The sequence below is a fragment of the Muntiacus reevesi genome, chromosome 1, assembly GCF_963930625.1.
Source record: "Muntiacus reevesi chromosome 1, mMunRee1.1, whole genome shotgun sequence".
NCBI classification, from domain to species: domain Eukaryota; kingdom Metazoa; phylum Chordata; class Mammalia; order Artiodactyla; family Cervidae; genus Muntiacus; species Muntiacus reevesi.
This window is the reverse complement of record NC_089249.1, coordinates 29,246,132-29,273,863: the sequence shown is the minus strand read 5'-3', so window position 1 is coordinate 29,273,863 and position 27,732 is coordinate 29,246,132. Positions and strand designations below refer to the sequence as shown.

Here is a 27,732-nt window from a genome sequence, read left to right as displayed (position 1 = left end):
GATATAGTTGTAATTGGATTGTTTTCTTAATTTATCATTTTGTAGGACACTGAGTTATTATTCTTTAAAAGAAATTTTTGGTTTAGTTTTTAAAATGCACTACCTAGATTTTAATACCATATTTTAAATTGTGATCTTTTAGGTAATTCTCTCATGAAAAAGAATTCAATTTTCTGGATATCCATTGTTTGATGCTGATTTTTAAATTGTGTCTCTAGGGGTTGTAGTTTAAAAGTTATAACTTTATGGCATTTGTCTAAGAGGTAACAGGAAAAGTATAAAAATAAATATCATTTGGTATATATCACAAGTATATTCATGTGGTAAAAGACTGAATATTACTTTATATGGAAAAAGAAATAAGGATCTCAAAACATTATCCTGGATTAACTGATGAGCCCTCATGCTGTCATATTTATCCTCCAAAGAGAGAGGCAGAGGGAATTTTTGAGGCCAAAGATGATGAGTCAGTGGGAGGCAGAGACAATAGTGATGTGGTCACAAGCCAAGGAATGCCTCAGCCACTGGAGATCTGAAGAAGGAATCTTAGAACTTCTCTTAGTACCTTGGGAGGGACCTGGCTCTGCTGATACTTTGATTTTGGTTCAAAATCAAAACTGATTTTTAACTTCTGATCCCTAGAACTGTAAGAGAAAATTCTTTGTTTATCACTTTGTGCATGGACTGAATGTTTGTTTTCCCCTAAAATTCATGTGTTGTGGTCTTACCCCGTTGTGATGGTATTTGGAGGTGAGACCTTCAGGAGGTAATCAGGCTTAGACGAGGTCATGAGGTCATGAGGATAGAGCTCCTGTGATGGATTTCATGCCCATATAAGAAGAGACTAGAGAGCTAGTTCTCATTTTCTCCATCATATGAGGATACAACAAGAAGGTAGCTGTCTAAAGGCCAGAAAGTGGGCTCTCATTAGACGGCAGATCTGCTGGCATCTTCATCTTGAACCTCTCAGCCTCCAGATTTGTGAGAGATAACTGTTGTTTAAGTTATCAAGTCTATATATTTTGTTCCAGCAGCCTGAACTAAGATACTCAGTAATGACACAAATACAATAATACAATGTAGATATAAGGTAAATCATAGGAGAAAATATTTTACAAAGAGAATGACAACTTTTTTTTTTTTTGAGAATGACAATTACTTTTTAAAAGAGAGTATTGTATTTAGTGATAGTGAGGAGATAATAAGACAAGCATTTTCATACACTTCAAAATGGAACAAGATTATAGAGCTATTAGAAACTGTTTTCAAAGAGTATTTCAGGTCAAAATATGACTACCACATAATCCTAAGTAAAAACAATTTTTTTTTTTATATTATGAATCAAATCTTAAGTATCTAGTTAATCTATTCCATAGGAAAAGAAATGTGAAGTAAAAAGCAACCTATAGAGCAAATCTGCCTTTATTTAACCCTTGCATTTCCACTTCTTAGCTGTGCAGTCTGGGCAAAGTACTGCAGATTCCTGGGCTTCTGTTTCCATCTACATAAAGCATGATGAAACAACCTATGCACCTTATAGAGGACTAAATGTGCTGGTATTTTCTCAGTGCTCAGAACAATGACTAGCATACTCATAAGTGTGCAATGTAGTGTTTTCGTTTGTGTATAATACAGATTGGAATAAAAAATTTTTAATCTAGGAGAGTTCTTTACCTGATTACTTCAAAATTCATTTCCTTCTTCCTGCATTTGAAACACAGATACCGAAGAAAAGCTCCACCTCCACAATAGCAGACCTGCCCCACAGCAGAATACAAACATAACTGATAGAAACTATTAAAAAAATTAAAAAGCCACTGGGTATTGCCCCACAGGTATGTACCAAATGAAGAAAGATTTATTCAAGAAAATCTGCTCACACATGGTAAAAACAACCAACATGGCAGCCGAGTCATAACCTACTCCTACCCTGATGCCCTCAACTCAGCATTACAATATCTCCACTCGCAACTGGTGTGGCCAAGAAGACAGACTTCCTCTCCTTTCATCTCCCATGAAAGGATACCATGTCTTACCAGGAGGGTAGGCTGCCAGCATTTCTCACCCCCTCCAATGTCAAGTTACAGAGGCTGGATTCCTGGTAAGTGCAGCCAAGAGGTCAGGAGCTCCCTTCCTTCACCCAGCCCCTGGTGACAGAATGAAGACGCCAGTGCAGGGGTGCAGGCCTAGAATACTAGGGCCCCAGGTGCCCTCACTCGCTCCTGCTTGCTGGTCAGAAGTTCCACACTGGGAGAGGCAGGCCAAGGAGACCAGAGCTACTGCCTGCCCTCAGCCCTTGGAGCAGTGGCTCAGAGATTTTGCCTAGGGGAAGAGACAGTCCATAAGAACAGAGAGCTTCAAAGCTCTTTCCACAGGAACTGATTTTATTTGAAACAGAGTGTGGGGAAGTTCAAGTTTCAGGATACTCTCAAAAACAATGGAAATCTCTAAAGTAAGCAAATGAAAGAAGGCTGGTAGACCCTCTTAGTAAGCAAAATGTTAAACCATAGGCCAGTTTCACAAAAGAGAACCTAGGAAATAGCTAAGAAAAGCCTTCCTGAAGTCGGAACAAACCTCAAAGACTAGCTGAAAAAACTGCCGCTGTCCCACACTGAATTGCATCAGACTATGAAACAATTTACGGACCATAGCATTGTTTGCAACAATAGAGCAGTAAGTCAGCAAATCTGTAAGCCCAAAACCTAGGCAGATACCTTCCTTAAGTGGGGGTAGGGTGGGGGTACAGGTCACTGGTAACAGAAATTGCTTGTGAGAGGACTCAGATGTTGAATTTAACAGAAAAAACCTCAAAGCAGCTGTTGTAAAGATGTTCAAATAACCAAAGGAAACTATGCTTAATGAAGTAAAGGAAGCCATGATGACAGCTTCTCATCACATTGAGAGAATAAAGAAATTATCAATATAGAACCTGTAAAAGAGAGCCAAATAGAAATTCTAAAGTACAATGAAAAGTACAGTAACCAAAATGAAAAATTCATTAGAGGGGCTCAGCAGTTGGTGTGCACTGGCTAAAGAAGCTAATGAACTCAAAGATGGATTGACAGGAGGCCATGCAATACAAAAAAAGAGAATAAAAAATGAAGAAAAATGGACCGCACCTCAGAGAATGGTACCACTAGCGCTACTGACATAGGTGTAACGGGAGTACTAGAAGGAGAGAGAAAAGAGCAAGGAAAAAATGGAATAAATAGTAGCTGAAAATATCCCAAATTTGATAAAAAACATTCATCTATACATCCAAAGAGCTTGATGAACTCCAACAAGGATATGGATATCTTTTTGTATGAACAAAAGGTTCATACTCAGGCACATCATTATAAAATGCAGAAAAACAAAGAGAAAATCTATTATAAAAGCAGTAAAAAGAAGAAACAACCAGTCACTTAGAATGGAATCCCAATAAAATTAATAGCTGACTTCTCATGAGAAACAACGGGGGTCAGAAAGATGATAAAAAATTGTCAATTAACAGTCTTCTGTCCTATAAAACTGCCTTTTAGAAATAAAGTCAAAATGACATTTCCAGATTAACCAACTTTAAGAGAATTTTTGCTTACAGATTCACCTTGCAAGTAATCCTAAAGGAAGTTCTTTTTTTAAAAAATAGCAATAACATGGGATTTATACTCAACAAACTTAAATATACAATACAGTATTGCTAACTATACTGTTTTTTGCTAACTATATATAATATATAGCTAATATATATTATATGTATAATATATATATTGCTAACTATAATATATAACACACTGTTATATATTACATCACTAGATCTTTTTCATTTTGCTTGACTGAAATTTTATACCAATTAAACAGCAACTCCCCATTGCCCCGCACCACATCCCCTGGCAACCACCATTCTACTTTCTACTTCTATTTGACTGCTTTGCATTCCTCATATAAGGAGAATCTTGCAGAATTTGTCCTTCTGTGACTGCCTCATTTCACTTAATAATGTGCTCCAGCTTCATCTGTGTTGTAACTATGACAGGATTTCTTTCTTTTCTTTTTTGTGATAGAATATTTGGTTGCATGTGTATACAACATTTTCTTTATGTATCCATCCATTGATGGACATTTAGATTATTTCCAACTCTTAGCTACTGTGAATAATGTTGCAGTGGACGTAGGTGTATAAATCTCTCTTTGGGATCCTGATTTCCAGTTATTTTGGATAAATACTCAGAAGTGGGATTGCTGGTTCATATGGTAGTTCTATTTCTAATTTTTGAAGGAAATTCCATACTGTTTCAAAGAGCCTGCACCATTTCATGATCGTGCACCTGCCAACAGTAGACAAAGGTTGAAGTTTCTCCACATCCTCACCAGCACTTTGTTTTTGTTTTAGTAATCACTGTCCTAACAGGTGTGAGCCAATGTTTTACTGTGTTTTTGATATTTGTTTCCTTGATGATTAATGATGAGCACCTGTGGACCATATGTTTGTCACCTTTGGAAAAATATTATCTATTCAAAGTTTTTGCCTAGTTTTAACTTAGTTTATTTGGTTGATTTTGGTTTTGTTTGTTCATTTTTGCTGAGTTGTGGTCAAGGCTACGGTTTTTCCAGTGGTCATGTATGGATGGGAGAGTTGGACTATGAAGAAAGCTGAGTGCCGAAAAATTGATGCTTTTGAGCTGTGGTGTTTGAGAAGACCCTGAGAGTCCCTAGGACTGCAAGGAGATCCAACCAGTCCATCCTAAAGGAGATCAGTCCTGGGTGCTCATTGGAAGGACTGATGCTGAAGCGGAAACTCCAATCCTTTGGCCACCTCATGCAAAGAGTTGACTCATTGGAAAAAGCCCTGATGCTGGGAGGGATTGGGGGCAGGAGGAGAAGGGGACGACAGAGGATGAGATGGCTGGATGGCATCACCGACTCGATGGCATGGGTTTGGGTAGACTCCGGGAGTTGGTGATAGACAGGGAGGCCTGGCGTGCTGAGATTCATGGGGTCGCAAAGAGTTAGACATGACTGAGCGACTGGACTGAACTGAACTGAAGAGCTCCTTGTAAATTATGGACATTAAAATCTTACCACATATGTTTTGCAAGTATTGCAAATGTTTTCCCATTTTGTAGGTTGCCTTTTCACTTTGTTAACTTCTTCCTTTATTGTACAGAGCTTTTTAGTTTTTTGTCCTCCCACTTGTCTATTTTTGCTTTTGTTGCCTGTGATTTTGGTGCCATATCCAAGAAATTGTTGCGAAGCCTAATGTCATGAAGCTTCCAGTATGTTACCCTCTGAGAATTTTACAGTTTCAGTCTTACATTTAAGTCTTTAATCCATTTTGAGTTGATTTTTGTGAATTTTGTGAGGTGAGAGTCCCATTTCATTTATTTACTTGTGGATATATTATATATTTTTAAATCACAAAGTGTGATGCCACCAGCTTTATTCTTTTTTCTCAAGATTTTTTTTGGGGGGGGACTATTTGTGGTTATTTGCAATTCCATATGAATTTTAAAATTGTTTTCTCCATTTCTGTAAAAAATGTCATCGAAATTTTGATAGGGATTGCATTGAACCTACAGATTACTTTTGATAGATTGGACATTTTAACAGTACTAACCTATCTGTACCTGAGCATGGAGTCTTTCCATTTGTGTACTCTTTGATTTCTTTCATCCAAGTCTTGCTTTCAGTTTACAAGTCTTCCACCTGCTTGGTTAACTTAATTCCTAAGTATTTCATTCTTTAATGCTATTGTAAATGGGATTGTTTTCTTAATTTCTTTTAATGGATGTTTTGTCAATAGTGTATAAATACCTGATTTTTGTGTGTTGTTTTTTATCCTGCTTTGCTGAATTTGTTAGTTGTAACATTTTGTGTGTGTGGATGCCTTTCTACATATAAGGTAGTAACATCTGCAAACAGAAAATTTTACTTCTTTCTTCCTCATTTGGATGCCTTTTATTTCTTTTTCTTGCCTAATTGCTCTGGCTAGGAATTCCAGTACTATGTTGAATAGAAGTGGCAGGAGTGAGAATCCTTGCCTTATTCTCAATCTTAGAACAAAAGCTTTCAACTTTTAACTTTTGAAGATGATGATAGATCGTGGCTTTTCATATGTGGCCTTTATAAGTTGAGTTAATTTTCTGTACTCCTCATCTGTTGAGAGTATTTATTATGAAAAGGCATTGAATTTCGTCAGATGCTTTTTTACATTGATGAGATCATGTGATTTTTATCCTTCACTCAGATATGTAGGATGTTGTATTAATTGGTTTTTGTATTTTGAATCATCCTTGTATCCCAGGGGTAGATTGCACTTGGTCATAGTATATGATCCTTTTAATGTTTTTGAATTTGGATTGCCTGTATATTATTTAGGATTTTGGCATTGATATTCTTCAGGATATTAACCTATAATTTTCTTATACTATGCTTGTCTGGCTTTGGTATCAGAGTAATTCTGGCCTCAAAATATAGATATTTATTGCTGTAAACAATCCCCTTAGTAGTAAGTTTGTTGGTCCATAAATTTTGATTCATTGTGTTTTCTATTTTGTCTCAAGATATTTTCTAATTTCCCTTTTGCTTTTTGACCCACTGGTTGCTCAAGAATATTCTGTTTAACTTCTGCATATTTCAGCCTTAAATTTGATAAAACTTTTTGGTTATTTAATATTTGATCTATCCTGGACAGTGTTTTATGTACAGTTGAGAAGAATATATATTCTACTGTTGTTGGTTGGAATGTTCTCTGTATATATATGTCTTTAGATCCGTTTGGTCTGTGATGTTGTCCAAATCATTTGTTTCCTAATCTACTCCGAATGATCCATCCATTGTTTAAAGTGGGGTATGGCTGTTCCCTGTTATTATTGTATTGCTGTCTGTGTTTCTCTTTAGTTCTGTCGGTGTTTGCTTCATATATTTAGATACTATGATTCTGAGTGCATGTATATTTATAATTGTTGTGTCTTCCTGGGGAATTTTACTCATTATCTTTATCTCATGACACTGACTCTAAAAATATTGACAGATGATTGGACATGTATTTGATTAATATCAAATATGTAAAATACTTGTCATATTTTATTATTTACTGCCTAACCCACGTTTGCAATTAACCAGCCAATTACCATTTTCAATTATAGTAGTAGATAAGAGGCTTCTGCTATGAAGCTCTGACTTTGGAGCTAAGAACTTCCTGGAAACTGGGTTTGAAAGTTGTTAAGTCATTAATAAAATTAAACATATTAAGCATCTATTGTGTGTTTGGCCTGTCAGTATGTAGCTTGTCATGATACCATGACGATGACTTCGGTCACTCAGGGAGAGGGTATAAATGAGTGGCATAGAGGATAGAGCCAGAAATTCACTAGTTAGCATCAGCCTGAAAAAGAACAGCCCACAATGATGAGTAGTGGAGAATGACCATATGGATACAAGAAGCTATGAAAAGTAGGATATAAAAAATCAGGAAAGAGTGTTTGCAAAAGAATGGTCAGCAGCATCAATGCTGTAGAAGCACCTGTGAAGATACAAGAGTAACTTGAGTATGAAGGTATGGGCCACCAAGCATGAGATTCTTGGGAAACTCGTTGGGAATATTTCATTGGTAAATGGAGGACAGGTTATAATGAATTCTGTGAGATGAATGGAATGAATTATAATTGTAAAAACTTGAACCATGTATAAATATAATATTTTGCATATTTGAAAATATGTTTCACTCATAACTTCATTCTCTTCTCCCATATTTTGTGGGATTATAGGTGATTTTATTATCTGGAGCCTTCCTTCTGTTTTTGGAACTTTCTGTAATGAAGGTATTTTGCCTTTGTAGTTGAGAAAGAAAGTGTCTATAAGATATAATGTATCCAGAATGTTTCCAAAGGATACAACAATGTGCAATAGCCTTATCTATCAATATGTTGGAATACAAAAAAATGTTTTCTAAACAAGTATTTCACAAATTACTAAAACTTTCTGGGCTACAAAAGAACCTTTTCTTTGGAATTTCCTTTAATTTTACATGGAATAAGAAAAATTGTGTTTTGGAAAGTTCTGAAGCCTTGAGTAATCATAAGGGTCTCTGCTGAATCACCTTTTGGCTTCTATAATCCACACACATGGAATCATTAACCTATTCTAACCCTTGAATTTTACTTCTCCTTGTAGTTGTAGCAGAGTGACAGCAAATAGAGAGAATAGGTCCCTCACTTACCTAATGGGATTGAAAAAAAGAGATTGAAACTTTTGATCATCACTTCCTTTCTTGCATTATATATGAGTGTGGTGAGTGGGAAAGTGTTTACCTACCATGTGTTTAGTGCAAGACACTGTGATGAAGTCAGGATCTTTTTCTCTCCAATTTGTTTGTAAATATATATATATATATATATATGTATATGTATATGTGTGTGTGTGTGTGTGTGTATATGTGTGTGTGTGTGTGTGTGTGTGTGTGTGTGTGTGTGTGTGTGTGTATAGACCCTGAAGGAGCCCTGGCTAATTTCCTTTTTCCTGAAAGCTAGATTTGGTAGATAAAATGTAGCTTTGACATGCAAAACTAGATTTTAAAAGCAATATAAATCTTTACGGCAGTCCTGGTGGCTCAGATGGTAAAGCATCTGCCTACAATATGGGAGACCTGGGTTCAATCCCTGGGTCAGGAAGATCCTCTGGAGAAGGAAGTGGCAGCCCACTCCAGCACTCTTGCCTGGAAAATCCCGTGAACTGAGGAGCCTAGTAGGCTATAGTTCATGGGGTCTCAAAGAGTCGGACACGACTGATTGACTAAACTTTAGTTGAAAATGTCCAGGAGTGGTCATTTTTATAATACAGAGTAGAAAGTCTTGAAGCCTGTTTCATCCAGTTCCCTCCATTCTCCCTCACTAGCATGGTAGCCATTCGACAAATCTTACTTCTGCCAAGAAACTGCATCCCAGCGTCCATCCGTCGTCACTGCTTAACTCAACTGTTTATCATGTCAGCCTCTGAAGCTGTTCTCACTTCTCTTCTCCAATACCTGCATTTCTGCATTAAGGAGTAAAGTGGTGGTAGGGTGTGGGGGAGTCATCCTCATATGGTTAGGCTAGGGAGAGAAGAATGTTGCAAACGTTTATTTTTTTAATTGTATCCTTACAACAATAAACTGTGGAAAATTCTGAAAGAGATGGGAATACCAGACCACCTGACCTGCCTCTTGAGAAATCTGTATGCAGGTCAGGAAGCAACAGTTAGAACTGGACATGGAACAATAGACTGGTTCCAAATCGGGAAAGGAGTACATCAAGGCTGTATATTGTCACCCTGCTTATTTAACTTATATGCAGAGTACATCATGAGAAACGCTGGGCTGGAAGAAACACAAGCTGGAATCAAGATTGCCGGGAGAAATATCTTTAACCTCAGACATGCATATGACACCACCCTTATGGCAGAAAGTGAAGGTGAACTGAAAAGCCTCTTGAAGAAAGTGAAAGAGGAGAGTGAAAAAGTTGACTTAAAGCTCAACATTCAGAAAACTGAGATCATGGCATCTAGTCCCATCACTTCATGGCAAATAGATGGGGTGTTCGAACAGTGGAAACAGTGTCAGACTTTATTTTTTGGGGCTCCAAAATCACTGCAGATAGTGACTGCAGCCATGAAATTAAAAGACACTTATTCCTTGGAGGAAAGCTGTGACCAACCTAGATAGCATATTAAAAAGCAGAGACATTACTTTTCCAACAAAGGTCTGTCTGGTCAAGGCTATGGTTTTTCCAGTAGTCCTGTATGGATGTGAGAGTTGAACTATAAAGAAAACTGAGTGCTGAAGAATTGATGCTTTTGAACTGTGGTGTTGGAGAAGACTCTTGAGAGTCCCTTGGACTGCAAGGAGATCCAACCAGTCCATCCTAAAGGAGATCCGTCCTGGGTCTTCGTTGGAAGGACTGATGCTGAAGCTGAAACTCCAGTACTTTGGCCACCTCATGTGAAGAATTGACTCATTGGAAAAGACCCTGATGCTGGGAGGGATTGGGGGCAGGAGGAGAAGGGGATGACAGAGGATGAGATGGTTGGATTGCATCACCGACTTGATGGACATGGGTTTGGGTAAACTCCGGGAGTTGGTGATGGACAGGGAGGCCTGGCGCGCTGCAATTCATGGGGTCGCAAAGAGTCAGACATGAATGAGAGACTGAACTGAACTGAACTGAACTAATACACAAGTGTTTATCTTTGTTTTTGTTTTTTATCTCTGGGGAAGGGTGACATCTGGTGGCTGAAACAATAAGCCCCAATTCAAGAGATATAAAGCTTGAGGTATCTCATTTCTGCTGAAATTGTGTGCATATGTTCATGTTTTGTCTTTTTTTTTTTTTTTTGCAATGTCCCATGTACTCATTCCAAGTAAACCAGTGTCTTTGCCACCATGTTTAAATGCTGCCTCTTTTGTTACTCATCACCTATGTTCTTTATTCATGCTTGGCCTTAATTCAAGATCCAAAATATTTCCTTAACAGAATGTTTCTTAACAAGACTGTCTTCTTGATAATCTTTTATGTAATTAAAACCTAAAATTTTTCTGTTAGTTTTAAGTTCTTAATTGTTAGTGATCATTCTAATAGAAAAACAATTTTACCTAATGGTTAAAGAAACTATCCACTGAAATTATACTGTATGATTTATACTCCCAGCTTCTATTTATCCTTGAATCAACTCTCTATCCAATATTTAATTGGGTTGCTTCCTCAGAGATACTTATCCTTAACTTGTTTAGTCCATCAGTAAATGGCAACCAAAATATCAGTTTTATTTTCCAGTAGTTTTCATTGGTTTGGTTATTTTGCCTCACTTTGTTTAAAAAAGAAAAAAAAGGATTTGGGGCAACAAAAGCATATAACTTAAATATAAAAATTATTTTAAAATAAAAATGTGGCCAAAAGAGATAAAGGTTTCTTTTTCTTAGAGTACGGATTGTGCTATTATATCCCTAAATTTTCTCAAAACTGATTTTAACTCATTTGTTTTTTAATAGGCAGTTGATAAATGTTATAGTGATCAATATAGTTACAGTTAATGATAAAATAATTTTTGGTAGTTTTTCCCCATGATCAGAAAGAGTGCTTTATAATCACAAGAAAATAAAAGGCAGTTTTGTTCAGGAGCCATGGTTTTCAGAATTTAGACCTACGTTGTTTCTCATGCCTTATAATCCTGAGTAGTGGGATTTTAAGAAGCAGAAGTGAATCCATTCCACATAATTTTGCTTGCTTTGAAAGAACTTTCTGTGAGGCGAGGCTCTGTAGGATGACTTTTTAAAGCCTCTTGTCTGGAGAAGATGGATTTTATAATCCAGTATTGAATTTTTGCCTATCACACACAGAATTATCAGCCTGTTATGTTCAGCAGAACTGTTACTCACCCCATAGGCATTTTTGCTGAGGTGTTTGGGGCTTCCCTGGTGGCGCAGACAGTAAAGAATCTGACTGCAGTGTGGGAGACCTGGGTGTGATTCCTGGGTCAGAAAGATGCCCTGGAAAAGGAACTGGCAACCCACTCCAGTATTCTTGCCTGGAGAATTCCATGGACAGAGGAGCCTGGCGGGTTACAGTCCATGGAGTTACGAAGAGTTGGACCCAACTGAGCAACTAACACTTGGTGTGATACAGTAATTCGCATGTTACTCTAAATATAGTAGTGAAGTGTATTCTAGTGGATAATATTTAACCCCTTTTGTAAATCAAGTAGGTATCTTTGAATTTCTCTTTTTTCCCAGAATTAGATTTGTGTAGATAAGCAACTTCAATGTAACATCTAAAACAGTTAAGACTCAAAAAGAGTTTTTTTAACATATAGTATACCAACAAGTGGTTTTCAAGGTCAATTGTGTATCACAAAATATCAAAACTATGGTGCAAAGAAAGCAATTAAGTCAAAAGTCAGACTATGCTTAATTACTACATTTCTTGAACCATTAACCACTATTCTATTGATAATCTGGGTTTCCCTGATAGCTCAGCTGGTAAAGAATCCTCCTGCAATGCAGGAGACCCTGGTTTGATTCCTGGGTTGGGAAGATCCGCTGGAGAAGGGATAGGCTGCCCACTCCAGTATTCTTGGGCTTCCCTGGTGGCTCAGCTGGTAGAGAATTCACCTGCAATGAGAGAGACCTGGGTTCAATCCGGGGGTTGGGAAGATCCCTGGAGAAGGGAAAGGCTACCCACTCTAGTATTCTGGCCTGGAAAATTCCACGGACTGTACAGTCCATGGGGTTGTGAAGAGTCGGACACAACTGAGAAACTTTCACTTTCATTGATGATCTAAGACATCTTAATCTCTCAGATACATATGATATACTATTTTAATATATTAGTTTCTAGAGAAACAGTATTTCAATGTCATATAGTAATAAAGCCATATAGAAACGGTGTAATTGTTACAGAAAGAAGGCACTAATTACTCAATATCTGCAAATATGTTTTACAGAGTATCAGTACCATGGAGATGATCTGTAAAGTACAAACAAATATACTACAGCATATATAGAAACATACATCCAGTTACTGTGTTTACAGAATTTTTAAATGAAACATGGTAATATGTTAATCACTATTGTTTCCTATCCTTATCAAAAATATTCACAGTTGAAACATTATTAGAAAGTAATGTCAATATAAAGAGGGGGAAAAGTAGTTTATTTGCTACCATACCTCTTATGGCTATACTTTACATAATCAAGGTTATTTATCTTCCTTTTTATCATCTAGTCGGAGCCTACAAACTCTTTCTGTAGAGCGCCAAGCAGTAAATATTTTAGGCTTTCCTGGCCATGTGGTAAAACCACTCAGTTCCCACAGTGTAGCACGTGGCAGCCATAAACAGTAGTAGGTAAATTAATGAACATGACTCTGTTTCAGAAAAACTTTATTTACAGAAACAAGCAGCAGGCCATACATAGCTTACTAATAATCCCTTGCAATATGATCATAGAGATAGCAGGTTGAAGCAGTATAAATATCTGACTTCTGACCAGCTTGGCCGCTGCTGCTTTCACCATCAGTAAAGATTCTTTACAGTGATATAATGCCTGACAAATCAATGCAGTAGGGTTTCCCAAACAGTGGATTTACTTGCAGACTTTGTTCCTTCTATTTTGTGAGGTATTTGGAAGTTTACTATATTTTGCCACTCCATAAATGAAGCATTTTACAATGGCAGGATCTCTTTCATATTATTTTGCCAGCATTATAATCCTCCTACCTCAGGTGTAGGTTTGGGGAGCTTCATTGTGCTAGATTTCTGGGTTACTTTGATTTTGCCAACTGCTAAACCTTTACGATGTCAACACTACAGGGTGCTAGATTTGGTTAGGTTTTTTCCTTTTCAGTTGTTATCACTTGAGTTTTCAGAGTGTGCTTTGGCTCTGTGTTACACTTGGGGTCCATCCTTCCTCATCAAGATGCTATGAGTTCTTGAGCTGGATTACCCACCTTTTCTTAAACCTCTGTCATTGTGCTTAGGAGAGGTGTGCATGTGTGCTAGGTCTTGTCTGACTCTGTGACCCTGTGGGCTGCTCCTCTGTCCATGGGATTTTCCGGCAAGAATACTGGACTTGGCTTCCATTTCCTTCTCCAGGGGATCTTCCCTTGACTCGGGAATCAGACCCTTGTCTCCTGTATTGGCAGGCAGGTTCTTTACCACTGAGCCACCAGGGAAGCTTAATAGAGATACAGACCAGATTTGAGCCAGGCTGAGGGAAGCGTACAGTTTGGTAGCAGTGGGCCAGGTGAACAGTAGAAAGGCATAGCAGTTATAATAAACTGAGATAATAAAAGTTTTGAACTATTGGCAGTGAAAATGTCAACCAGTTGAGAAATTTCAAAATAAAGTATTGGAAAACAAGTGTCTGCTTCTAAAGGTGCCTTTTAAGTCTGGATAATCAGAGTTCGGGTAGGAGAGCTTGAAAAAAGAGGGTTTAATAGAGATTTCAGTAAAAATTTACATGTAAAATTACAGCTGTCCCCATCATTATTAAAAAAAAATTTTATTTAAAGAAGTTCAACAAATATGAAAAGAAATGCTTTAATGGTTTGATCTGACCTATATTTTACTTATAAATATGTTACAGATAAATGTACCAAAATATCTTGTTTCTCATCATCATGTACTATTTTGATGCAGTATATATCTGTGTGTGTTTAGTTTAAATTTATATGCATGATACAGCAGCCTACAGCACATAAAGGAAACTTCTCATATCCCAGGAGAGCAAGTAACTAAATTATAGCCTTGGGAAACTTGAAAATTTTATATCTGGAAAACTTTTGGATTAGGAATTTTTCCACTGAGCTTGCTTCACTGAAAATATCTTTCCTCTCAGATAGTTTGTAGCACTTTCTTTTAGTTCACTTCATCCATTTTTTTCTTGTGATGATTTACTAATTTATTTTCACATATAAAACTTCTAAATGTCTTATGGAAAATGTGTGGAAATATTTTGCTTGTTGTTGCTGCATTTTTCCTAAAAGGAAGTGGGAGAAATTTGAGTCATTAGTATACAACAATTCTACTGTGTCTGTATGCTTTTAGATTCACAGCAGGTTGTTCAAAATCATCTAGGTAAGGAACCTTGGAATGTTTATTCAAAACAAACTTCTGGCACTGTTTGTATAGAGAAGTATATCCCAAAGTCAAGTCCAGGGACTCATGGGAAATCATCAGGGCTTGGTCAAAAGTTCCCTTGGGATAGATGAATTTTTAGAAAGACGAACGATAACAAAAAAGAATTTGGAAATTGCTACACTGGTATGAAGCAAAGAATTTTGAAAATATTTTCTGGCAGTTTTTATATTATATTTACCTGTGTTTTTAATCCATAAAACACATGAATTTTTATTTTTATTTTTTAATTTTTTTTATTTTTCAGTGGGTTTTGTCATACATTGATATGAATCAGCCATAGAGTTACACGTATTCCCCATCCCGGTCCCCCATCCCACCTCCCTCTCCACCCAACACATGAATTTTTAATCCAGAGGAATCTCCAGATATATTAAAAGGGTCTACATAGATTTCATTAGCATGTGCAATGCCAGTTTCTTTACCACTCTTTGATTATTTAAAACAAGATTAGTAATGTGAATATCAGCTGAGAGATTCTGATGATGTTTGAAATGCCAAGATTGTGCACATAATTAAATGGCATATGTACACACTTTGGCTGTATTCCAAACCCAGGGATTACGTGCCTACATTAATCCCTTGTGTCCACAAAAGCTGTTAGGGTAAACATCTGGAATCTTTTACTACCAAAACTAAAATATTAAAACCTAGTCAGTCAAAAGGGCTTCTTACCCACAGATGTCCTACAGAGAGCAATTTTTGTGTGTAATCTTATTCTAAAGCAGATGTGTTAGGAACTAAATATATCAGATGCTTCAGCCACCCTTGAAACGTGACTTTTTCTTTAAGGTAAAAATAAGGACAGGTTAAATGTTGCTGAAGAGTTCAGTTCAACCCCCAAAATTCCATAATGAGACAGACGGGATCAGTTGGAGATCAAATTCTTACTAAAACTGTGTGGCTCAGTTCCCAGGCGGCTGCAGAATCTATTGGAACTCCTGTGATCAAAAGAATTTGGTATCTGCTCACATAAATACTGAAGCTCTAAGTAAAACTTGTGATCTTTCAGGTTGCGACAGAAACACCACAAATTATTTATATCACTTTTTGGTTTTACAACATAAAACAGCAAGAATAGTGAGCTTTCCCATATTTTTTCCACTATGTTTCTAAGGTATGCTTTTAGTAAGTTATTATCTCACTCTTTCATCCTAAAGCATATTAAAATTTTTCAGAATAAGAATGATTTCTCTAGAAAAATCACATTATCCAGATTCTTATTTTAGAGGGAAAATGAATGACATGAAGGGTTGTTGGTTTTCTTATGATAGATATAATATGAAAGTTAATATTCCCATCCTCAAAGAAATAAACTTAAAGAGTCATTAAGTATTGTTTTATTTAAGCATATTTCTTTGTGGAGGTGAAAACTGTTTCTTTGCCTTTAATATGCAAACCTGCCTGGCCCATGAGGTGTTTGCAACCCTCCAGGTAAAGATTAAACACAAGGACTAGAGTCGGACTCAGTTCAATTCCTAGCTCCAGGTACTAGCTGTATTGTATCAAGTTAATTAACTTTTTGGAATGCAGAGTTCCAAAAAATAGCAAGGAGAGATAAGAAAGCCTTCCTCAGTGATCAATGCAAAGAAATAGAGGAAGACAATAGACAGGGAAAGACTAGAGATCTCTTCAAGAAAATTAGAGATACCAAAGGAACATTTCATGCAAAGATGGGCTCTTTAAAGGACAGAAATGGTATGGACCTGACAGAAGCAGAAGATATTAAGAAGAGGTGGCAAGCTTACACAGAAGAACTGTACAAAAAAGATCTTCACGACCCAGTTAATCACGATGGTGTGATCACTCACCTAGAGCCAGACAGCCTGGAATGTGAAGTCAAGTGAGCCTTAGGAAGCACCACTACGAACAAAGCTAGTGGAGGTGATGGAATTCCAGTTGAGCCATTTTAAATCCTGAAAGATGATGCTGTGAAAGTGCTGCACTCAATATGTCAGCAAATTTGGAAAACTCAACAGTGGCCACAGGACTGGAAAAGGTCAGTTTTCATTCCAATCCCTAAGAAAGGCAATGCCAAAGAATGCTCAAATGATCAGACAGTTGCACTCATCTCACATACTAGTAAAGTAATGCTCAAAATTCTCCAAGCCAGGCTTCAGCAATACGTGAACTGTGAACTTCCAGATGTTCAAGCTGGTTTTAGAAAAGGCAGAGGAACCAAAGATCAAATTGCTAATATCTGCTGAATCATCAAAAAAGCAAGAGTGTTCCAGAAAAACATCTATTTCTGCTTTATTGACTATGCCAAGGGCTTTGACTGTGTGGATCACAATCAACTGTGGAAAATTCTTAGAGATGGGAATACCAGACCACCTGACCTGCCTCTTGAGAAACCTGTATGCAGGTCAGAAAGCAACAGTTAGAACAGGACATGGAACAACAGACTTGTTCCAAATAGGAAAAGGAGTACATCAAGGCTGTATATTGTCACCCTGCTTATTTAACTTATATGCAGAGTACATCATGAGAAACGCTGGGCTGGAAGAAGCACAAGCTGGAATCAAGATTGCCGGGAGAAATATCAATAACCTCAGATATGCATATGACATCACCCTCATGGCAGAAAGTGAAGGTGGACTAAAGGGCCTCTTGATGAAAGTGAGAGGAGAGTGAAAAAGTTGGCTTAAAGCTCAACATTCAGAAAACTAAGATCATGGCATCCAGTCCCATCACTTCACAGCAGATAGATGGGAAACAGTGGAAACAGTGTCAGACTTTATTTTTCTGGGCGCCAAAATCACTGCAGATGGTGATTGCAGCCATGAAATTAAAAGACGCTTACTCCTTTAAAGCTATGACCAACCTAGACAGCATATTAAAAAGCAGAGACATTACTTTGCCAGCAAAGGTCCATCTAGTCAAGGCTATGGTTTTTCCAGTGGTCATGTATGAATGGAAGAGTTGGACTATAAAGAAAGCTGAACACAGAAGAATTGATGCTTTTGAACTCTGGTGTTAGAGAAGACTCTTGAGAGTCCCTTGGACTTCAAGGAGATCCAACCAGTCCATCCTACAGGAGATCAGTCCTAGGTGTTCATTGGAAGGACTGATGCTGAAGCTGAAACTCCAATACTTTGGCCACCTGATGCAAAGAGCTGACTCATTTGAAAAGACCCTGATACTGGGATAGATTGAAGGCAGGAGGAGAAGGGGACGACAGAGGATGAGATGGTTGGATGGTATCACCAACTCAATGGACATGGGTTTTGGTAGGCTCCGGGAGTTGATGATGGACAGGGAGGCCTGGCATGCTGTAGTTCATGGGATTGTAAAGAGTTGGACATGACTGAGCGACTGAACTGAACTGAATTAACCTTTCAAAGCCTCTACATTCTCACTTGTAAAATGAGCATGATAATAGCATTTCCTCAGTGGTTCTGAGTTCACAAGTGTCCTGGCATAGAGCAAGCTCTTGCCATCTGCTGGTGCCTCCTTACTACCACCACCTCATCAAGCAGGACCAGTAGGTACCTGGGGCTCACCTGGTAAGGTAGATAGGAAGGAAGAAGATGTTCCAAGCAGAGAATATTATACATGGTGGGACAGTGAGATTTGGTTGCCTCACAAAGGGAAAGTGTAGTTGAGGAAGGGTTGAGTGACATGGACAATGGTAGGAACATGGACTTTATCCTAAAAGTCAGTGAGGAGCATTCATGGAATTGAGCATAAGAGGCCTAGGTGTATATTAAGAGTGAATGAATGAAGGAATCAATGAGGAAATGAACTAGGATGCTTTTGGATGCATTTTTTTCTGAGAAAAAGCTAAAACGAGCTTGTCATGGTATCTACTTTTTTCTTAGCACAGCTTCAGGGTCTTAGTTACCTGACCAGGGATCAAACCCAGAGTAGTATGCACAGAGTCTTAACCATTGGACCACCAGGGGAGTCTAGTGTCTGCTAGTTAGGCTGAGTTTGAACACTTATGATTAGAGGAATGAGGCATAGATGGCTTTATATATTCATCTTTTCAGTATTTTCTCTTTTTTCCCCCCTTCAATGAACATTTTTTTTGTTGTTGTTGTTAAAGAAATGTTAAATGTATGAAAAAACCTCTTTTACAACCCAGGTGATTTTTTCTTAGCCAACTGTGAAAATAGGATTGGACTGTCATTAAACCATACAATTTATTAAGCAAGAGTCAAACTGGCAGACAGTCATACCCACGCAAGAAGGGTCATTGCTTTGGTACAGCTGAGAGAAGTTCATTAACCTTACCTCTGAGAGTTTATAATTTTTATCAGTGGTATTGAACAATTGGGAAAATTCCCATTAAAGTTTATAGGGAAACACTGGAGTTATGTTCATGAATCTCAAAGACAGAATGAAGTTCATAGCGACTAATACACATAGAAATTAAAAACAAACTGTTTCAATACAGAGAAGGTAAGAACAGTCTACAACAGATCAATTAAAACAACTCTGTAGCTTCTTGGTGAATCTGCTGTGTGGTTTTTTAGTTAGATGGACTTTTAAAACAGTTCTTAATCCAGTATCACAAATTTTAATGGGTATATTACATAGAAAAGATGTAATAAGTAATTTGCTGTATTTGAACCATGTCTCACCCTTACTTGACTTCACCTCCCCTTCTCTGCTTTTTAATAAAGTTACAGGAAGTTTTGCAAAGTTTTCTGAATTTGAAGTGCACAGTAAATGCTGGAGGACCTGTCATTAGTTAGCCTATCAGAAAAAAATCATGAGTAACCTTCTAAGAGGATTACTTGTTTGATCATTCCCACTCAAAAGTTTTACTTTTTGAAGTAGTAAGAGTGATGAATCCTAGGTAAGCATAGGGCTATTCCTTCCTGCCTCAGTGCACACATCTCCCATCCCCCTGCCTCAGCCCTTGGCCACTGTATTCATGGAAGCTGAGTATCCTGTCCTCGTGGTGTCAGAGCTGGAAAACAGATAGAGACACCCTGACCCAGATGATCTCCAGGTCCTTTCAAGTGCAAGAGGTCCACATCCTTTTAAATGTGTGTAATTACTGCTAAAGAACGACCATAGTAAGCGAGATGCGTGTGCATGCATACTTAGCTGTGTCCGACTCTTTGCAACCCCTTGGGCTGTAGCTCACCAGGCTCCTCTGTCCATGAGGTTTCCAAGGCAAGAGTACTGGAGTGAGTAGCCACTTCCTTCTGCAAGGGATCTTCCCTACCCAGGGATCGAACCTGCGGCCCTGCCTCAGCAAGTGGATTCTTTACCACAGAGCCACCTGGGAAGCCCCAGGTGGGCGGAGACTGCCCAAAACAGAAGGTGGAGAATAGTTGTGCCTGGTGATGTAGCGTGTGTGTTTCAATGAGTTCTGAATATCACTCTGGAGTAGAGCATCTTAAAACCGACTAGTTAGGGGATAATGAAAAACAGTAGCCTAGCACTGTTGGGCCACCAGGGAAGCCTGTGTTTTCCTCAGAGTTTGTCAAATTCTCTTCTTTTAATTGGCAGCAAGGAAAAACAGGAAGCAAAGAAAGGCGAGAAACCATCTACGCCTCTCAATTTAATATGGAGACCAGAACGTTCAGACAGTTGGTGCTGCTTTGTATGTCTACATTTAACTTGGGTTATGTCAGGTGTCTTCAAAGGTTTCTGTGGTTTCCATGGTAGTCCTTCTTGTTTCTGTACCCACATTTGGACAAGAGTTAGAAACAACTGTCTTAATGAATTTTTAGTTCATTGGTGATAGAAACCATCTGAATATTCTTTGTAAATCATACCTCTGTGCAGCGCATGTTGGGGCAATCTATGACTCACTGTATAGATTCATCTCAAACCTTTGACAAGGACTTCTCTTTTCTGAAGTGGAAAATTGTAACTGGGGAATAAATAGAAAATTATTTAGCGAAGATTAATAAATGTCTTTTTTTTTTTATTAGACAACCAGCAGTCAGGTTAGCATTGAACTGATAAGTTTAGCGCAGTAAATGCAGGTAATTATTTTCAAAAGCGAGTCTGTTTCGGCGTCAACAGCCTGGCATGGGCAGGGGGCCGCCCTGACTACTTCAGTGGGCTTCTCATCAACTTGCGGCGGTTGGTGGGGGCGGGAGGGAGCGGGAGGTGTGCGTGTACATGTTCATGAACGCAGACTGAGAAGGAAGCTGGATGCAGAGAAAGAGCTTCAGAAGAGTGGTCGTGTCCTAAAATCAAAAGCTCCTTCCAGAAGTCACCACTTTCCCAAGAGTCAGAGGCTAAGGAAAGTAATGGCCCAGCCAACCTCAGTGTAAATTAAGCCAGGCCCAACTCAGTTCTCGACCTGAACTTGAGTGCCTGTGATGTGTGTATACTTAGGATCTCATTTGCTCTTTGGGATATTGTCTTTCTAACCTACATGTCTCCACCGTCACTTAACATACCACGCCTGTGATTGTCTGTAAACAAGCCATACATAGTATTATATATGTGCTTGAGATGAATTCATGTCACATAATAAAAGTTTGCTCTCTGAATAATGTCTTCTCTACTGTTACACTTTTAGAGTGAAGCTTTGGTTCAGGATCAAAGTCTCAAAAGGAGAGCTTCCTAACCCTTTTGGAAAGAGACCATTTTTCAAAAAGCAATGAAGACCACAAAGACAAATAAGCTAAAATATGTGGTTTTGACAGTTTCCTGAAAGCATTTACATACTCCTTTAATTTTGAGCAGCCCAGATCCTGCTTAATTTCTTATGTGTTTTTTATACTTTGTGTTTAGAACTCCAGCTTCTGAGGCATGTTGGAGAGCGCAAAACCATAGAACTAGATATTTGGTTTTTAAATATGTCTTCAACATACACTTTCATCATTGTTACCCAGGGCATCTTAGGGGAAACAAAAAATTACTTGTATAACCTACTCTTTAATTCCCAAAATTAATTTGGGAAAATAATTTAAAATGCTTTCTTCAAAAGTTTTTGGTTTTTTTTTTTTCTTTAAGCCCATTTAACAGGGAACATATTTAATTTGCTTCATTTCCAAGCAGATATAATTAGTGCTCAGTGAAGCCTCATCTCCCAGCACACAAAACTAGGACATTGCTTTGTCTCTTGTTGGTTTTATTTAATTTGACTTCAGTGTCTTCACAATGAATTTATTGACCTGATAAATTACTCCTTTGTTTTCAGAGACAAACCTTTCCTATCACTCAGGTCTCTGTTAGTTTTTTCTACTTAGAGATTTGTGAACACTCACAGATGTTCATTCTTCCTATATGATTGTAGGACTTCTTTTTTCCCATAGAAAATATTTATATTCTTCCAGTGTGTTTTGAGTTGTCTTTTCTTTTAAAAACTACGTTAATGGCACTTGGAGCGTGATGTATTGGAATCACAGGACTGGAAGGAACATCATAGGATTTCCTCATGACTGAGGTGGAAACAGGATCCAAGGCTGTGGGTTACCTGTGAGGTTCCTCTGCCAGTGAAATTGAGCCTACTGCTCAGGATCAGGCTCCAAAGGTCAGGAAGGGGACTTTCACAGCATTTTCCAGAAGCATTTAGCTTTGCTAAGTAGGCAGGTCAATCTCTGTTCCTTGGTTTTGTAGGCAGGTGTAAGTGGCCTTTTGATTCATCTGCTTATAGTTCCCTTGTGATAAATTGGGGGAGATGATAGGGGTCTGAATGGCGAATTTTATGGTACATTCTATTAGGGCTGGCAGTTAGAGAACTGGAGATTAGAAACCTGAGTTCTTATTAACTGAACTCTTGAGCAGTTTAGTTAACCAGCTGTTTTGGTGTCTTTTGTTTTGGTTTTGGTGGTAGGAAGGGGTGTTAACAAAGTCATCGTGATAACTGCCTTGCCTAACTTTATAAATGATCTAACACTATCAACACTATTTGAATCTCTCAGGGTAAAAAAAGTATTATCTTGAGGTTTATTGATTCCCACACTGTGGTCAGTCGTTTAAAACATCATGGTCTGTAAACAGCAGTAGTAATTAATGATTTCCATGTCATCTGCTCCCGATTTTTCTAATAGTATGATTTCATGTCAGTGCACTTAGCCTGTTACCTTCAAAGGAATCTTCCTGTGCCCTGAGAGTTGAAAGGGTGCCTTTTGCTTTTACTTGCTGTTTAGTTCTTGAGTGGATTTATTTAGATAAAAGATTGTATGTGCTCAGTTGTGTCTGTTTGCGCCCCTACGAACTGCAGCCCGCCAGGCTCCTCTGTCAATGGGATTTTCCAGGCAAGAATACTAGAGTAGGTTGCCATTTTCCTTCTTTCCTTCAGGGGATCTTCCTGACCCAGGGATCGAATCCATGTCTCCTGCATCTCTTGCATTGGCAGGTGGATTCTTTACCACTAAACCACCTGGTAAAAAATTATAACTACTGGCTTAATTTAGAGAAATCAACTAATTTGCCTAGATTTAATGAGTAACTATAAAAAGAAAAAAGAATATTTGTTATTTGTGTCTTTTCTGTATAATCACATGTTGCTGAATGTCTGATCCCGATGGTACCATGATTAACAAAGAGCATGGGAATCACATTGTATGTTTAAAATAATTTTATTTCCTTGACTTTGATTATTCTCTCCACAAATTTGTGCTGGATTCATTTAAACAGTGGCCTTTTTGTTTTGTTTTTGGTAATAGTCACATTGTTTTTGTGTTTTTAGTTAATTTTGAATAATAACTTTAAACATATTAGTATTCTTACTTTTTTCAGCATTAAATGGCATTTATTGTTCCATACATCTTGAGACTCAAAAAGGAATGCTAAATAGACAAGCAAAACTCTAAAACAAGAAAGAGCTCACTTCTCTCCTAAATGATTGGTACAGAAAACATGTGGTCATACAAAAGCAAAGGAGAAAGGACAGAAAGGAAAGCTCTCCAGCTTAGGGTCTATACAAGTAAGGGATATTTTCAAGCCAAAGATGGAATATTTAAAGACAGTACATTTTTTTTAATGTAAGACAGTACATTTTTTTTAATGTGAAATAACCCCATTTATGAATAGTATTCTTACTTTTTAAAAAGGAATTTAGCACACTGTTTCTCTCCATAATGTAAGATTTATGGTTCAGTAGCTAAGCACGACGGAGAAGGCAATGGCACCCCACTCCAGTACTCTTGCCTGGAGAATCCCATGGACGGAGGAGCCTGGTAGGCTGCAGTCCATGGGGTCGCTAGGAGTCGGACACGACTGAACGACTTCACTTTCACTTTTCACTTTCATGCATTGGAGAAGGAAATGGCAGCCCACTCCAGTGTTCTTGCCTGGAGAATCCCAGGGACGGCGGAGCCTGGTGGGCTGCCGTCTATGGTGTCGCACAGAGTCGGACAGGACTGAAGCGACTTAGCAGCAGCAGCAGCTCAGCACAAATGACTGGATAAAAAATTAGCAGCGTCAGCTCTTCCACTGGAGGCCTGCATGCCGCCGCCGGGGCCGCCACCACGTCTCTAGTGATCCCTGAGAAGTGTCACCACATCTTGCGAGTACTCAACACCAACCTCGTTGGGCGGCGGAAAATTGCCTTTGCCATCACTGCAGTTAAGGGTGTGGGGCGAAGACATGCTCATGTGGTGCTGAGGAAAGCAGACATCGACCTCACCAAGAGGGCAGCAGAGCTCACCGAGGATGAGGTGGATCGTGTGATCACCATCATGCAGAATCCACACCAGTACAAGATCCCAGACTGGTTCTTCAATGGACAGAAGGATGTGAAGGACGGAAAATACAGCCAGGTCCTGGCCAACCGTCTAGGCAACAAACTCCGTGAAGACCTGGAGCAACTGAAGAAGATTCGGGCGCACAGGGGGCTGAGCCACTTCTGGGGACTTCGCGTCAGAGGCCAGCACACCAAGACCCTAGGCCGAGTGGTCGCACTGTGGGTGTGTCCAAGAAGAAGCAATGTGTGGGCCTTGTGTTAATAAATAGTCTATGCAGTTAAAAAAAAACTTAGCAGCTTCATTCTCTTCATCATTTTGCCACTATTAGGTAAATTTTGAACAGTGGGAAAATTCTCAAAAGGAGTCCAAATTTAGACTTCTACTAGTGCTGAAGACACCTCTTGACAGTGAAATCATCTGTCCTGGGTTACAATGCAGAAACCTCCTTAGTCCCATCCCCACCCCACCCCCGCCATCTGAGAGTAAACTCCTTAGGTCTTGAATCAATCCTTGATTCCCCTTTTATTAATGAGGTAATTGCTGACTCTTTATTGGACTTTGACTTTTCATTGTTTTCTGAGCACCGAATATATAGAACTAACAAGTGTATTTTATTTCATTTTTTAGACCATAATTAGCATAGTTTTATTCTGTATGATTTTTTCATAGTTGTTGAAATTCATAGTTATTTCATGTATTATAGAAATTTCATATTATTTCAAAATTTGATAATCTATCTTCTCTCCTGAATATATTGTTATCCATCACATTGAACACAAGCCATGAGTTTTTTTAGATTAGTTTTCATATATACAGCTTTTAGAGTATTTCATTGTTTAATTTATTCCTTAGAGATTCATACAGTTGCTTCTTTGGGAATTCAGATTAATATGATGGGTTTGTGGAAATTTAAGTAATCAGAAATGCATAAATCTCCTGGCTTTGACTTTGGATGATTATATAATTTGAACAGTTATCTACTGGGTAATTCATTAATTAATGAGCATCCAGTGTGTTTACAGGATTAATAGTTTTGAAGAAGGGGGTATCCTGACTTCTAGTTTAAGCTATAAACAAAGAGAGTGTGTATATGTGTACATGGGCACTTGTGTGAATGTATGTGCATATGAATAATATAGATACATGTATATATACATAAATATTTACACATACATACTTGTGTGTATATACATGTATGAATTCTCCAGGCAAGAATACTGGAGTGGGTTGCTATTTCCTTCTCCAGGGGATCTTCCTGACCCAGGGATCGATCCCAGGTCTCCCGCATTGCAAGCAGACTCTTTACCAACTGAGCCACCAGGGAAAGCGTCATACACATATATATGTGTTAAAATATAAATTGCTAGATCTAAAATACTAATTGTCTAGGTCAGTCTTAAAGTGAAAGCATAAGGCAGCCCAATGTAAATTTGTACAGTGATTAGGGATAATTAGCATATACATGAGTGAGTTTTATAGCTTTATGTCTCCTCTCTGATACTTCAATGTGTTGGATCTGCCTTCTCAGCCTGAGGTACAAATTTGTAATTTTGTTGGATGCTCTACAAAAATACTTAGTGCTCTTACAAATTCGAAATACCTAAAACATAATTAACTTTTCAATTAAGGCAGAATCACACTAAGATAATGAATTGCTAACTTTGTGGGTACTTTGGCATTTTTAGAGTCTAGTTTTAAAAATGAGATGAGGTATATGTTAATTCTGTCCCGAAATAATATAAGTCAGAAAGGTCTGTTTATCTTTTCCCTACCTAAAGAAGCTAAACATAGAAATTTAAGAACTTGCTGACTGAGAAAACAAATAATGTATTTGAAGGAACAGTTGGGTAAAGAGCATGTGTTGTATTTACTCTATATATTTCCAGCCTATGAAATGGGAAAGGATATTAACCATAGCCTGTCTATGGGTTTATTTATCTCCATAATCTTAAGTTATTCACATAGATAGTTCATAAACCAGAATCTGAAAATGGCTTGAGAAGTCTGTGCTGTTTACTTTTGTCAATTCCTTTGTTTTGATTTCATTAGATTCCTTACATTCTTTTTCTTAAAAACCCTCTTAGTTTGTAGGGTGGTGCTTGTGTTTCCTCTTGACTGGTGGCATTTGGCCTATTTTGATTAATTTGGTTTTAGAGAGGGAGAAGCTTTGCTTACGTGATAAGGTGTTGAGAAAGAGCCATGTCAGGAGAATTTTATCCTACATTGATTTTTTTTTTTGCCATTTCTGAACAACATTAGACATTTTTTGCAATTATTTTTCTGTCTGCTCTTTCATAAGTGTGATTTACTTGCACATTTTGTTTCACTAATTATTTTAAAACTAATATTTCTAAAATTATTTAAATGAAATGTTTTATTTGGGAGTTCCCTGGTGGCCTAGTGGTTAGGATTCTGGGCTTTGACTGCATGGACCAGATTCAATCCATGGTTAGGGAATTGAGATCCTACAAGCCACATGGCACACCCCTGCCCCCCAAAATATATATATATATATATATATATATATATATATATATATATATATATATATATATATGTTTTATTTGAGATCACATGGAAGCCACAAATTGTAGGTTAAAACAATAGTTTTCCTTCTCTAGGTATTGACTTGGGATATATTTAAGAACTTTACAATATGGTGTAATATTCACAGTAGCATCTTTAATGATAAGATGTAACATTTATTCCATCAATAATGCACCGTTTTACTGACCTTAAGATACTTGAATGCCAGTTTTGTCCCCTCTAGGTTCACACTGACACTTTCTCACTAGTACTGTGCTTTTTTCCCCCCAGTTAAATGTGAACTGTTAGCACCCATGCTACTCTGCAAACACATGGTGCGTCCTGTGTGTGTCAGCCCCTGCGCTGGAGTGTTCAGGAGGTAGAATGAGAATCAGAGGAGTAAGCAGATAAGCACTTTGAGAGCTGCCGTGGTAAAACCAAGACAGCGCTTTGGAAGCACAGTGGAGAGTAGCCACCTCCAGTTCGGAACAGGGGCCAAAAGACTGGGGAATGATGCCCAGAAGGAGGTTGCAGTGAACTTGAAGGATGTGCAGGAATCAGAATTGTTTTCCAGTGAAGGAGAACGGTGGATGCAGGGTAGAGATGCTTGAGAGAATGATATATTCAAAGAACTGAAATATCTTGGAGCTGGGAGAGTTGCAATGTAATTAAGTGGTGGTACATCAATGACCAGAGGGCAGCAGAGAGCTATCAAAGGACTCTGAGCAGGAATATAGAATCAAATCTGTGTTTAAGAAAGACCTTCTGTAGCAATAATGTATAAAATGATTGTGTAGAGAGAGAGATGGGAGGGAAGACAGAGGGATCAGTTGGCAGGCCATCACAGGTTGGAGCAACTCTACTCCAAGCCAGGTGGCCTTGTTTGTAATAACCAAAAATTGTAAACAACCATGCTGTCCATCAACAGAAGATAGCTGAATAAATCGTGGTT

General features: G+C 38.2%; 1 protein-coding gene and 1 pseudogene across 3 annotated transcripts in view; both read left to right on the top strand.

The window, feature by feature from the left end:
* The window catches only part of LOC136165305 (small ribosomal subunit protein uS13-like), a 47,926-nt pseudogene extending 23,391 nt beyond the window's left edge, over positions 1-24,535 (top strand).
* The window catches only part of RASSF8 (Ras association domain family member 8), a 130,030-nt gene that overhangs the window by 63,414 nt on the left and 38,884 nt on the right, over positions 1-27,732 (top strand). The window lies entirely within an intron of this gene.